Below are 13,712 nucleotides of genomic sequence, written 5' to 3' on the forward strand. Positions count from 1 at the left end.
CTTTTGTGCTATGAGTTTGACAACAGTAGCTTTCAAGTCTAGTTCTGCTCATATTAGTTGAAATTTGAGACCGAATCATATCGTGAAAATGATGAGGTTAAAAATAGCCTAATGAAATATGCACCGCGTTTCTTTTACGCAATGAATTATTATAGTGGCTGCTTCTCGAGGGTTTCTGTATGTATGGTACATCTATATGTATATCAAAATTACTTTTCCTAATTATTATAGTCTTTAATTTTGCTTAAAACACGTTACTAGGCTATTATTGTTGTTTGTCTGTGCGTAATGGTTTTCAGCTAGATAGATTCAGACGTTAATTTACCGAAATCATACCAGTGAACGTGATACATAATGCATTTGTGTGCTTTTTCGATTTGAGCTTCGTGATATTTGATCGGTATAGTAAGAGCGAACTCACTGATTTAGATGTTGCGAGTACGCTGATTATTTCATACCGCAATCTGTGTGAATAACTGGGTATTTTTGGTAACGCTGCATTAATTATCGAGTGTTATTTGTATATATTATCGCACGTAACGTGCGTGTGTTGATATGTATTTGTATGTATAATGTTTCTATTTAGAAGGTATCGTGTAAGCCATACGTGATTACCTTAAAGATGTTAGCTCATGATAGGTCTGCCTTACGAGTGCTTACGATCATGGTGATCGAGCTCTCTATACGATCAATGCGTTGCTGTAGTTAACGAAGAGCGTGTGATGCGTTTGTTAAATTTTTTGTGCTACGAATTGGCCGAATGTGTCCAACGTATTCGTGTGGTGTTGCTTAACAGTCTTCAGGAGAGTTCAGAAAGCAGGCTTATGCGAAGGGTCGTACGCGGAAGCCTTTTAAATGGACCTTATGCGCTAGTATTTCGTATCAAATTTTCATTTTTTTTTTACTTTATTCTCTATTTGTGTGATTTTTTTCACTGCGTTTGTTGCTTCGTATGTATTTTTAGGTCGTGGAATTACATATCACAAGTCGCGGAATAATTTTTGTTGATCGCACATCGCTATTTCATGTAGAACAATATACCTAATCATTTAGTAGGGTTCGCCTAGTCATGGAATATAACGGTGTATAAGTATAAAGAAGTGTCTTGACTTCATACTTTATTTATTATTTTGTTTCGTGTTGATGCTTTCATCTTTGTTTTGTATCACTATCTTTCAGGTATGTTATATGTATTTAAAATCGGGAAACAACTGAACAGATTTTTTTCGCGAATGCCCTCCCAGGATTGTCAATCATCTTCGACAAGCCTGATTCTATCGCTGTTACTAATGATTAAACGTAATATCAGACAACTCTATTTTAATCGTTGTAAAGCTAACAACCATTGCCCTTAAATCACAAGTAACGCTTGAGAGTATCATATTTCTCCTCGTGAAATGTACCTAGTTGTTTATTTCGCTATACATAGAGTTTCTTGTCACCTTTTTGTGTTACGTTTATAGTGGCGGAAATATTCGCTTTTTTTTTTTTCTTCTTGTTTTTGCTGGAGTTCTAGGTAGTGTACTTTATGAAGATGTGTTTGCAAAAAAAACAATCTGCGTGAGATCCCTCTTCGAAGGAGATTACGAAATGGTCGAATGATACTTAGTATTATGATTTTAATGCAGTAGAATCTAAACGCTTCCGTTATATCTTCTACCTTTTGTATTCTAATCTACTATACCAAATACTCATTCTGGTGTTTTGTTGATCATCATTCAAATCGCACGTCAATCAAATTCATCAAAAATTTTGAGCATGTGTTTTTCAGGCTTTGCCTAATATTTCGATTTATATAGCCGAAGTCGTGAGTATATTGTACTAAATTTTATTTATTGTAAATTTAGTTTGGCTAAAGGTGTCTTAATATGCAAATTAATGAGTGAAATTTATATAAGTACCTGTACTTCTAATCGCACTACGATATATCTACCTACCATTTGTTGTTGTTGTTGTTGTTGTGCATGTGATTTACCATACCGCAGGCTTCAACGCTGTTGTGAGTTGGCTGAATTCATCTGACCTATTTGGTGTGCGCGTTTAGAAAAATTATCTAAGGTTGATGGACGTTATACGTTATCGCATCTAAAATAAATCGCACGCCGGCATGTATTTTGTGCAGATCTACTAGTTACCTACTACAGATTTATCCACTACCCATCTTCGTCGGTATTCAGGTGGAGACTACGCTTATACTACTTTTGAACGCACTGGTATTTTGTATATTATCTTTCAATTTTTGATTTTTGATTAATATTATTAGGGAGTTCGTAATTGCTTTGGTTATTAAAAAGTGATAATTCGAGCATAATTTTCGTGTGAAAATTTTTATTGTGTATGTTCAGGATGGTTGAATAGATGTTTTCCGTCCAATCTAATCGATTGCGTATTTAATTAGATCGCTGGTGTTCCGTTTTAATCGCTAAAATGCCTTATTATAAGTGAACACTGGAACAGTGAGTATTGTAATCCTATTTGCTACGATAGTTTCGTTAACTTTGATATTCCAGGATTATGAGTTTATCGCATGAAAAGTACACATGATTTAGATGAAGAGTGTTGCTGAATTTTTTTTGTGTAGTGTTCGTATATCTTGGTTCTTGGTATAACGTATCACAGGGTATTCCGTGAAAGATGTGAAATGAATGTGAGTATGGGGTTTCATTTTATTTGCTTAGGTAGAAAAAAAACTCGAGGAATGATTTCAGGAGAATAAAACAAAGATGCAGATAGGTGACGTGATAAAAATCAATCAATTTTGAAATTAGGTGTAGCGATAATATAAAGGTGTTACAACGTTCAACGACTGGAGGTTGGGTTAAAATTGGAAGAGATACGTAAGTACCCACACATGACGCATTTTTCCCCCGGTTATTTATAAACTATATTTTTGAACCCTGAGTATGGGTATTCCACTTGAAAGATCGTGAGTACAATTTTTTTTTTCATTAGTTTCGTAAGTAGATTAAGTTCACTCATAATTCTTAGTCGATTTTTTTCGAAGTATTTTGCCTGAACTCCCGAACGTTTCGAGAAAGTATATGGGATATTTTGAGTTTATTATTAACGTCTGTGAGTATTACCTACTTGATTATTTTTTTTTTGTTAGTGAAAATAATGTTTTAGAAATGGGAATACATCTGTCTACGTGAAATCATATTGTCAAATCAGTCAGGTACCTAACTTCCTATCATAAAAATCATAGCAAATAATTTTCATAGTCTGCAGCTTTATAGCTGCAGTTTTGTTGTTTAATTTTTTTTTTCATTTTGAATTCATAGGTCTTGAAAACAATGCGGTAATTTTAATAATAAGATTTATCGAATGAAAAAAAACTGCTGCAATTTTTTGGCGTTTCTTGGCAACTGTCAAAAATTTTCAAATTTTTTTGGTACTAAATAGTTTTTTTACAGATTACATAGATCAGTACCTTTTTTACAGGACATGTAAGTAATGTACTAAATTTTATAATATTTGCATTAGTTGGGGACATGGGAAGGGTTGGTTATATAATTGATTTCAGGTTTTATCAGATTAACCATCGTGTAAATTACTTATTGAAAGCGTCGAATGAGTGAATGTAACGAAAATTTTGTATGTGAGACGTCCCGTCCTTCGTCTAGAATGTTAAAATTGACCTGAGCGTTCTTAATCCACAATCCACAAGGTGTTTCGTGAGTACTTTTTTTAAATAATAATATATAACATAATATTTTGCTTTTGCCAAAGTACATGTTTATAGCCTTTTGGGTGAGTTAAAAATTCAGCATTTATTATAATTTTGGGTGTTGAGTTATTTTTTAATTACGGTATTTCTTAATTGAATATCTATATTTTTCCCTGTAACCTTTTGTGTAAAATTTCTATGCACTTGAATATTTAGATTTTCACGAACATAACTCGCAATTAGATTTAGAAACAAATAGCCGATATAGCTAGCTACGAATACTAAAATAGTTATTTGACGTTGTCGAACGACGCAGCAATACTCCAATAACACAGATTTTCCATCTAGTTGTGTGGATGAGAGCGGTTCGTTGAATGTCTTCTCTGCTTGTACTCGGAACTAACTCCCCGCCGAGCCCTATGGGGTGAAAAGGGGGCCTGGGCAGGGCCATGGGGGAAGTTCCCATGGTGCTCAACCAGGAGGTAATTTGTTTCAATTTCGATCTCGTGTTGATGAGGAGGTACTCCAGTAATATTGGCTGATCTCGTGATTCATCAGTGAATGTGGTCCGATGGTTCGATTTCCAAGTCTCCTTCTTTTGCGAAGATGCACGGTTCAGATCTCACTGGAATCAATGTGTAATATGGCTTCGTGTTTATTTTGCTTGTAATTTATTGTGGTATTTGGATAAACATGAGAAATATGTATAATATGGGTCACTATGGTGAATTGCCCAATGGTTGACGGACCTAATTGAAATTGAGAATTTTGTTTCATACAAACTGGATGTGAATTTTAATTCACGATAGTGACCCATACATGTAGACCACTAACTTGTAATAATGATGAATTTATCTGTTTTTGTAGTTAATTGTTCTGTGGTGAACTTGAAGCTAAGTAAAACAGATATGAAGTATGTAAAATCAACAGACGTGGTCTGGAAACATTGGAGCGTTTTATTGAAATTTCTTCAACGAATACCGCGCAGTGTCTCACCACAGAAAATTGCTGATGAGTGATGACATGAATGTATTTTAATTTCATGATTACATTTATTATGCAGTTTAATTTCTGATTACGCTAACTGAAAGTGGCTGGGTAGTCTTGATACTTTTTTGCCCTTGCTAAATTTGTAAAAATGGTATTGGTACCTTCTACCTGCCTACTTTTTAATTAGCAGTTCTGAGTTACGGGTTGTTTTCAATTTAAATCTTTATTATTTGTATGATTGATCATGATGTTGTCTTTTAATGCTATACTTGATCGATCATAAAATGACAATTTTCTATGCCTGAATAATTTTCCTTTTCGAAATCGAAGAACTTGAGTTTTTATTGCGATCATTGGGCTATTTGTACTTGATACAAAATAAACATAATTTTTACTGAAGCTATAATCTATTTCAATTATATAAATAATAGTGACTGTTTTGAAAAGCATATATTAATGGCAGAAGAAAAGAAAAAAATCAAACACAAAAGACACTTGAGTGAAAAGTTGATTGAAAGAGGAGTATTTTATGGGAAATACACATACATATAATAGGGGTACAACGAAACGGGAATGGCACTTTGAAGTACAGAAGACTTATGTACTCAGAAGGTTGAAAAAAACTGACCGTTGAATTTTTTTTTGATATCAACAGAATTGACTTCTGCTGATTAGGAATACCTATTTCGTATTCGAATCAGTTTATCCTGCAAATAATCGGCAGTAGTTATGTTTTCGTTTGTGTTAATAAAATTGCATAACCAGTTTGCCGTAAAAACATTATCGAACTCACGAACTGCCTCATTCTATTATTTTATCTACAAAAAATGTATACCATTTTGCAATCGAAGGAAAAATTTAATGCTCCAAAAATAAAATTTCATTCGTCTTTTTTTTTTCAAGAGTTTCAACAGTTCACAACAAAAAATGTTTATTACATCCCAGCAAAATTGGAAAAAAGTGTGGGTTAAAATAACTCGTTTTTCTGATCAAATTTCATTTTGGAATTTTGATTTCATCAAAATAATAACTTGGCTTAATAATTATGAAAATTAAAAAAACATTTTTTTTTTGAGAATTAAATTAACAAAATTTGTATGTTTTTGAACAATCCATCCTTTTATTGTTACAAAACCGTATACAAAATTTTTTTTCTTTTCGCTACCTCTAGTCCCAAAAGTGAAAAAGTTTTGAAAAAAAATGAAAAACAAGCTATCAGCTATTCGCTGATTGCAAAGGGTTTTTGCTTTTTGTTAGGTGCTTTTTTTTATTTTTTATTTATTTTTCGTAAATTTGATCACAGCCAAAAGCAAGAAGAAATTTACGGAGTAACGAATTTGCAAAAAAATTTAAAAAATAAAGAAAACTGAATAAAAAGCTTCTGGCTTTCGCTAGCTTTTAAGTTGCTACTTGCTTAGCTAACAATAGCTTTCAACCCCCCCTACTTCCTCAGCTTTCAGCTAGCTTTCTGCTTTCCTGCTTTCCATCCCTATTATCATTTATCATATGTACATTCAGTCATTCAGTGATAATTAATTAGCGTAATTAATTAGCAAAAGCAAAAAGCAAAAGGATAAAGATTAAAGATTAAAGAACATCACACATTTTCACATTTCGTTAAAACGTCGCCTATACGCGGCGCTGACGTCACACAGACTCCATGCACTCTCCAATCCAAATCACAGAATGGGTCTCTCCGAAATACTGCTCGCTGATTGGCTACAAATTAAATTGAAAATAATCAATTGCAATAGGGTTTATGCTGCTAGCAGCAAAAACCCTAAAAATTAGCAATTTGTAAGGTGCCTTGGAGGCGATGGGAAAATGGTTGAAATTAGAATAAATGATCATTATATCATGTGATATATGTTGAAAAAATTTTTAAAATTGTAAATAACGAATTTTTCATCCAAGAAACTAGTATGTGCTATGCTGGAGTGGTGGAGAAGATCGCGAAATTTGACTACAAGTATCATGTGATTAAGTATTAATTCATGTTTTTTGTTTTTTTTAAAATGTGTGTTGGAGATGGCGAATTTTTTTATCCAAAAAATTGTAGGGTGGTATGGCGAGGCGAGGAAGGGGGGTTTAAAGTGAAATAAACGATCTGGACCTATCCTCGTATTGGTTTGGCGATCGGCAAATTTTATCACGGAGGTTTTGGAAATGGGGTTTGAAAAGAAATTTGCGATCAAATTTGCTTCGTTTTCGACTTTGGTACCTACCAATTAAGGTTTTGCATTTTTGTACACGATATGAATTGAATATCATGTTTTATTTGATTATTAAATACGTATTGGCTTTTTTGCTTGTATAAGTTACATTTCTTAGTTGAGGTTTTCGCCAAAAAATTACGAGGTATATTCTCATCGGGGCAAGAAAAGTGATGAAATGGTTGCGCAGGCATTGGCGAAGTATTCGTGTTATTGATTGCCAAGTCACCAACGAAAATCGCTCTTGAATATTTATTAGAATGTGTCACAAAACGAGATTTATTCTCATGGACTACCAGTACTAAGTATGATAATATGTCGAAACAGATGTCATTGGAATACACAGATTCTCTCAGATTCACATAGAAACGCTTCCTTGTTCTAAAGTAGGTAAAGATACATTTGCATGCAGAGTTCAGTATCCTCATGTGATGTGTCTTTTGCGGTTTCGATTTTTTTTTTTTTTTTTTTTTAATGTCTACGAACATCCCGTATTGCGTATGTTCATCTCTCACCATGTGTTCTCGTATTTGATTTTCTTGGTGGGTCAGAAAGGGATTGATTAGAATGCAAGCTCTGTAATGATTGTTTACGTACCTATTCCAAAACGTTCAAGTTCTTGGGAAAAAATGTTATCTACCGAATTAAGAAAAAAACCTGTTGACTTTCTCACATTATGTCAGACTTTTAAAAACTTGAAAAAAATCTGCTGATTTCCTGACATTATGTCAGACTTGGAGAAACAAATCATTGAATTACTAAAATTATGTCTTTCAGATTTTCAAAAATGACTTTCTGTTATTTTTGTTGAACCTTTTCAAAATTTGGAATTCTAAACATTGATTTAATTGCAGTAAAAAACATATCTATGATTTAAAGTCTTCAAAAATACTTTTACGCCCATTTTTTTAATCTACATCTCCCATCTTCCTTTAATAGGTGAAAGCCAGTGACAAGAAGAACAATAACTTCAGAAATTTTCAAAAAAAGTATCAACTAAAAGGAACCAAAATTTCATAGGAACTTCGATAATTATACTGTTTCATTGTTCAACATGTATTTGTACCTACATGACACACTAACCACCTGCGTTAGCCCCGACACCTTGCAATATACCCACTGTTACAAATGCTATTTCTACAAAACATAATTCAATTTAATCTACTTGCTTGCAATCAACTGTGAGCAGGACCGTTGAAAATCGGAAAAATTTCTCAAGGGATTGTCACGATATCAAAGTTATACATTAGTTGACCCTTCGCTGAAAAAAGTGCTTTTTCTCGATAGGTACCGAAATGAAAAATCTATTTCCTATATTTATTCTTTCATTTCTATTTTCTGTACGCAGAACAATCGTAATTGCGACGAATATTCTTCATAAATTAGTGATGGGAAATTGAAAATACGAGAACCAAATATCTAACACCATTATTTATTAGTAACATTTTCTATAATGTAATTAAAAATGTTTACAGTAGACATTTTTCGTAAATCTGAAACGATAGTAGGGTTAAAAATTATCTAGTTGAATGAAATTTAATTCTAAATTTTAGTAATATGTAGTATGGGGAATGTGATGTATGTACCTACAATAATTACTACCTATTTGATTCACTTGGGCTGACACTGACTGACACCCATAACGTAATAAAATCAGACATATCAATTTTTACACCATCAGTATTTATCATTAATTAGGTACGTGGATAGGTACCTACTTGAAATTTCTTTCAATTGACGTTGTGAAGTAAAATCTAACGAATTTTCGAAGTTTTATCCAAATTATTTTGATTCACCGTAGAATTGAAAGTAGGTAAACTTATTTAATTAGAAAATGAATCCAGCAACATTCTCATCCTACTTGACGTAGTGGAATCGATTTGCCAACGTCGATCGTCGTTACGAAGAAATCGAGCAATCTAAATGGCTGTTTTCCGAGTTTAAACTTTTAAAAGTTGAGAAAACCTTCTTGAAAGAATGCTTTTATCCTCTTGAATTTCGTAGAGGTCTAGATAATTGTTCCATTATGAAATCAGTTTCCGATTACGATATTTGACGAACGGGCTTTATTGCTTTTGATTTCTAAGGCTTTCCAAAATTTTACCTAGCCATCAGTTTCACTTTTTATCGCAAGCAAAGAAGTCAATAATTAGAGATTTCATTCAATTTTCGTTACGTTTGTTGAAAAAAAAACAAACAGATTTTATGTTTTTAGTGTGGGTATGGTACACTTCCTCTTGAGTTGTACAAGGTATCCCCTCAAACATTTACCTACATACATACCTATGTACCTACCCTCTTTTGATTTGTGTAGAACGAAGGATATGTAACTTGTCTGATAATTTTCACTTCCCTCTTCTTTGCTCATTTTGAAGTCCAAGTACATATAGATAGTATTTTTGGGACCAAACAAGTACCTAGATGTATATTATAATTTATAATTCAGCTTCTTTCACACGATAAAAATTCATCCACAAAAATGATTTTTCTTTCATTATTTTCTTGAAAGTGAAAAAATAATGCCAAAAAATCGACATTTTCATATCTTGAGAAATAAAATGATTTGAAAATATGTCAATTCAAAATGATCAATAGGGGGAACCACTCGTACAGTTCCTCATGGTCTGAAACCCCCGCAATTAAAATCTCAGTTACGCAAATGATGTTTCGTTTTTTGTCGAATTTTCGAAAACCTAAAAATTATGATTTTTTTTAAAATTAAAAATGAAGTTGTTTCTTTTTTAAAAGAAATTTTTCAGTTAAAATGATGAAAATTAGTTCTGAAGTTAATATCGAATCTTTCGAACTGAATTCCACCATCTCCGCCATTCTGGAACCTCCATCGCTATATAATCAAAAATGCTAGTTTATTTTCGAGCTGTATATAAAGAATTAAAAAGTTTATTCCTAATTGAGACATTTCCAGGGGGACATCTCGACTGTGTTTTGTATTTACCAATTTACCATATTTTACTTACTTGAAGAAAAATCCTTTGTACTGACGAATAGTGAAAAATTTCTGGTCAAAAAATCACTCTCGAAATGTTGAAAATGATGAAATTCGGTTTTGAGGACTCTTTACTACCTTCGTCCTTCATAACTAATTTTCATCAATTTTAAAGAAAAAGGGTGTCTGAAAAATGATTAAAATTGCGCTTTTAGGTTTTTAAAAGTTGATAAAAAAAACCACGAAAATCGTATGTCTTCAAAATTGAGGGTTTAAGGTGAAATTCTAAATATCCATAATGTTGATGTTTTCATGAAATTTTGGTTAGAAACATTTTTTTTTTATTTTTTGAACCAGACATGAAAAAAATTAACGGCACCAAAAATCGGATGCGGTCAAACGTCAAACCTTATCCTTGGTAATAATTTTCATTTTCGGTTAAAACAATTCCTTCGAGACCATATTTTTCAACAGATTTCTTCGTGTTTCAATTTTTTAAAAATTTTGAGCACACCTAACAAGGGAACCTCACGAATGTGCAGTGATCGATTTGACCCGATAAGGACCCTTATAGGATAGTTTACCAAAATATTTATAGGTGCCTAATCCAAAACTACGAGTACAGATCCCTCAGCGGTCCAAAGGATGTCAAAATTTCACTTTTCGGCCAATTCCGCCAAAAAAAAAAGAAAAAATATGTCTCAAACAGTAAAATAGTGATACCCATTACACATATATGAAGAGTCATAGTTATAGGTCCATAGGGTAAAATTTGGGCCCAAAAATATTGGGAAAATTGTTTGAAAATGGTCGAAAAGTGCAATTAGGTAGGTGGAACTTGGGGAATCCCAAGAAACTTGACTTGTGACTAGAAAAAATGATTCCCAAAGTTGCAACTGCCCAATTACACGTTTCGATCATTTTCGTACAACTTTTCGAAAATTTTTGGTCTAAAAAATACCCTTTCGGACGCGCAGAGCTGAAATCGCGCCCAAACTCCAACAAAGTGAATTCGTGACTACAAAATTTTTGGACAATTTTTCGAAAATTTAAAGCCCAAAAAATACCTCATGGACACCCCATCCCCATAACAATTTAACGCTCAATTTAATTATGATAATCACTATTTTACTGTCTGAGGCACGTTTTTCAGTATTTTGGGGTTGAATTGATCAAAAGTCAAAATTTAGAGACTTTTGGACTTCTGTGGGACCCGTAGTTTTGCGATTGGGTGGCCATAAATTTTGTGGTGGACAACTACAGGGGTTCTCTGTTTTTAAATATCGAGCAAATCAGTCACTGCACACTCGATAAGATTCCCTCTTGTATAAGTCAATTATTTGGCACCATGTGAGGAATAACAAATAATTTTTCGAAATTTCCTAATAGCACACTTAATGGAATATCAAGTTTATCACGTCATTTTGAAGTCTAGACATGACTTTTGTTCTGTACCTATCTCACGCCTACATCGAGAAAAATCGTAAAACGATCCAAATTCTTTGAAAATTTCAGTCATTCTCTTCTAAGAAAACCATAATATACTCTACTCGACGATAGATTTAGATAACGAATTATTTGTAGTTCAATTGATGACCATTATTCTTGATAGAGAAAAAATAAATAAATAGAACGATTCGATGCGCAGGAGCGAACCACCGAACATCATCCCATCACTCTGAAGCGTTTTCATTTCCAAAAACTTCAGTCCTAGTTCATTTCATTCTTCAGTCATTCTTGTATCTATTTCGTGTACGGTCGTGGTCGCGTGGTTTCGTAGACGCGTACGAGAATACGAAATTTCGATACGTTTTTCATTTTACATTGTTGATGTGATGAAGATGATATAGTAACGATGAAATATCGACATTGCTCATCATTTCGATAATTCAATTACTCATTGATCGTATGATATTTTTAAAAATATTTGAACTCTCTAGTATCGCGTTTTTTACATTGTTTGAAAAAATTGATACCTATTAATCGTGATCGATGAGTGATTTTCAAATACGTATCTGAGATTTTTTTCGAGTTTTTTTATTGGATTTATTTATCGAGGTACCTATATTGATCGGTAAATATTATTTTTGAATAGGCAGTTGATGTAATTGCAATTGTACCTAGGTACTTGAATTTCAACTACATACTCACTTATTTAAAATTTCGGTGTTGTTATAATTTTAACCGAGTTCCCAACTATTTTTTTTCGGGCAGATCTTAATCACTATAAATTAAAATAATCACGTGTTGGTCGAGTTTCCAATGAACAATGATTCTAAAAATGTCAGAAATGCCTCGTCGGTGATCAAGGAAAACAGCAGGTAATGATTGAGTTTATTATCAACTTTTAATATTTACGTTATTACTTATTCTATTCGCTGGACATTATCGTTCCAATTTATCTAACTTTCGATAAGTAATACGTCGTTGACTAAATTTTTGTACCCTTTTCCTCCTCTTTCAACATTGTTGATGGTATACGTGTGTTAACTGATATAGATAAGTTCATTGTAACCTGTATCGCTGAGAATAAAAAAAAAACCTCCATGATCGGCCGATAGGTACCTAATCCTATAAAGTTGGCTGACCTAAAACACTGTAGAATCATTTAAAAAATGAATAAATAAAATCGTTTTGATTGATGAACGATGATTTTATTTCGACTCAAATTAAAAACGATAAATGTAAATCGGTATGTACACCGAAATATCCCCATCCATGCAGATATTCAACTACTATTGGTAGATAGGTACGTCATACATACACCTACGTCCTCATTTCAATAAAAATATCAGTATTGTTTTTAAAACTCACGCTGAATTAAAATTACCTACCATTATTAGTATCCTATACAGTGATACCTAATTGAATATTTTCACGATTTGCATCCGAGCATGGTGGTTGTTCCTATAGGTAGGTGTAAATAATACCTACGAATAGTAAATAAAATAATTATAAAATGTTACAATTTAATTAAATTTCGGCCGAATTGAAATTGAACGCGATGCTCATTTATGTGTAAAAGCACTACCAATAATTAGTGTAGTCTGTATCGTCGCATGGATAAGGGTGTACTCACGAAAATTAAATTTATTTCTTATGGCGTTGATTGCACAACGTCAGCGCAAGAATGTAACCATCGCGTGATTTCTGTCTCCAAAACGTCTCTTCACGATAATTACTCTGTGTAGCTATTCGGTTCACTTTTTAAATGCATCATTCTAAAACGTCCAACTCCCAAAGTACCTGCTATGCGATACCTACCTACGAGTATTTCCACCGTTAATATTGCTATACATTTTATGACCGTGTTAAATTTAAATTACGTACCATAATGTATTAATGTAACTGCTTTAACTGCAGTATGATAATGGACGCGACGATTCTCGCAAATTGTTTAGATTTTGGAAAGACAAATCTACAAAGAGATGTATAATAGATACTCGTACGTGTAGTCGTGTACTTCCCAGTTGTGGCAAAGGGGACGTTTTTTTCCACGTTGCTAAAATCTTCGATTCGGTCTCGATGAATTCTACAATGTACGAGTATGTCTAGGTACCTGAAAAGGTTTTCGAACAGATTTAAATAATGAATAATTAACTAAATTGTACCTAACATTTGATTTAAAGTGGTTAACGAAACCTAGTGTGCGAAGTTTGTGACTTGATTGTGGAAAAGTAGACGCTAGACGTGTTTTTGGAACGCTTGTTTCAGTATAATTTACCTTGCAGCGATACTTGTCACTGGTTGGGTATTGTTTACAATATTATCTATGGAAATTACCTCGATGTTCATCGAATGCATTCATTATTCTTAAGCGCAAAAGTAGGTATACCTACTTACCTACCTACCTCGGTGTTCAGAACGAAACGCACGAAAAACGTTTCAAAGTTTT

At 33.1% G+C, this 13,712-nt stretch overlaps 1 protein-coding gene across 3 annotated transcripts in view; it reads left to right on the plus strand.

Annotated features, from left to right (window-relative positions):
- LOC135839980 (adenylyl cyclase 78C-like) overlaps positions 1 to 13,712 on the plus strand; it is a 125,448-nt gene that overhangs the window by 17,474 nt on the left and 94,262 nt on the right. The window contains exons 1-2 of one of the 3 annotated variants that reach the window (XM_065356275.1): positions 11,532 to 11,941; positions 12,032 to 12,138. The exons of 1 other annotated variant lie outside the window; for it this stretch is intronic. The gene's annotated coding sequence lies outside the window, so the exon portion shown is untranslated. Of the gene's footprint in view, positions 1 to 11,531; positions 12,139 to 13,712 lie in introns of those variants that run through there. One more of the 3 variants, XM_065356274.1, reaches the window with a different exon arrangement.

The sequence above is a fragment of the Planococcus citri genome, chromosome 3 (assembly GCF_950023065.1).
Source record: "Planococcus citri chromosome 3, ihPlaCitr1.1, whole genome shotgun sequence".
In the NCBI taxonomy this organism is placed as follows: Eukaryota; Metazoa; Arthropoda; class Insecta; order Hemiptera; family Pseudococcidae; genus Planococcus; species Planococcus citri.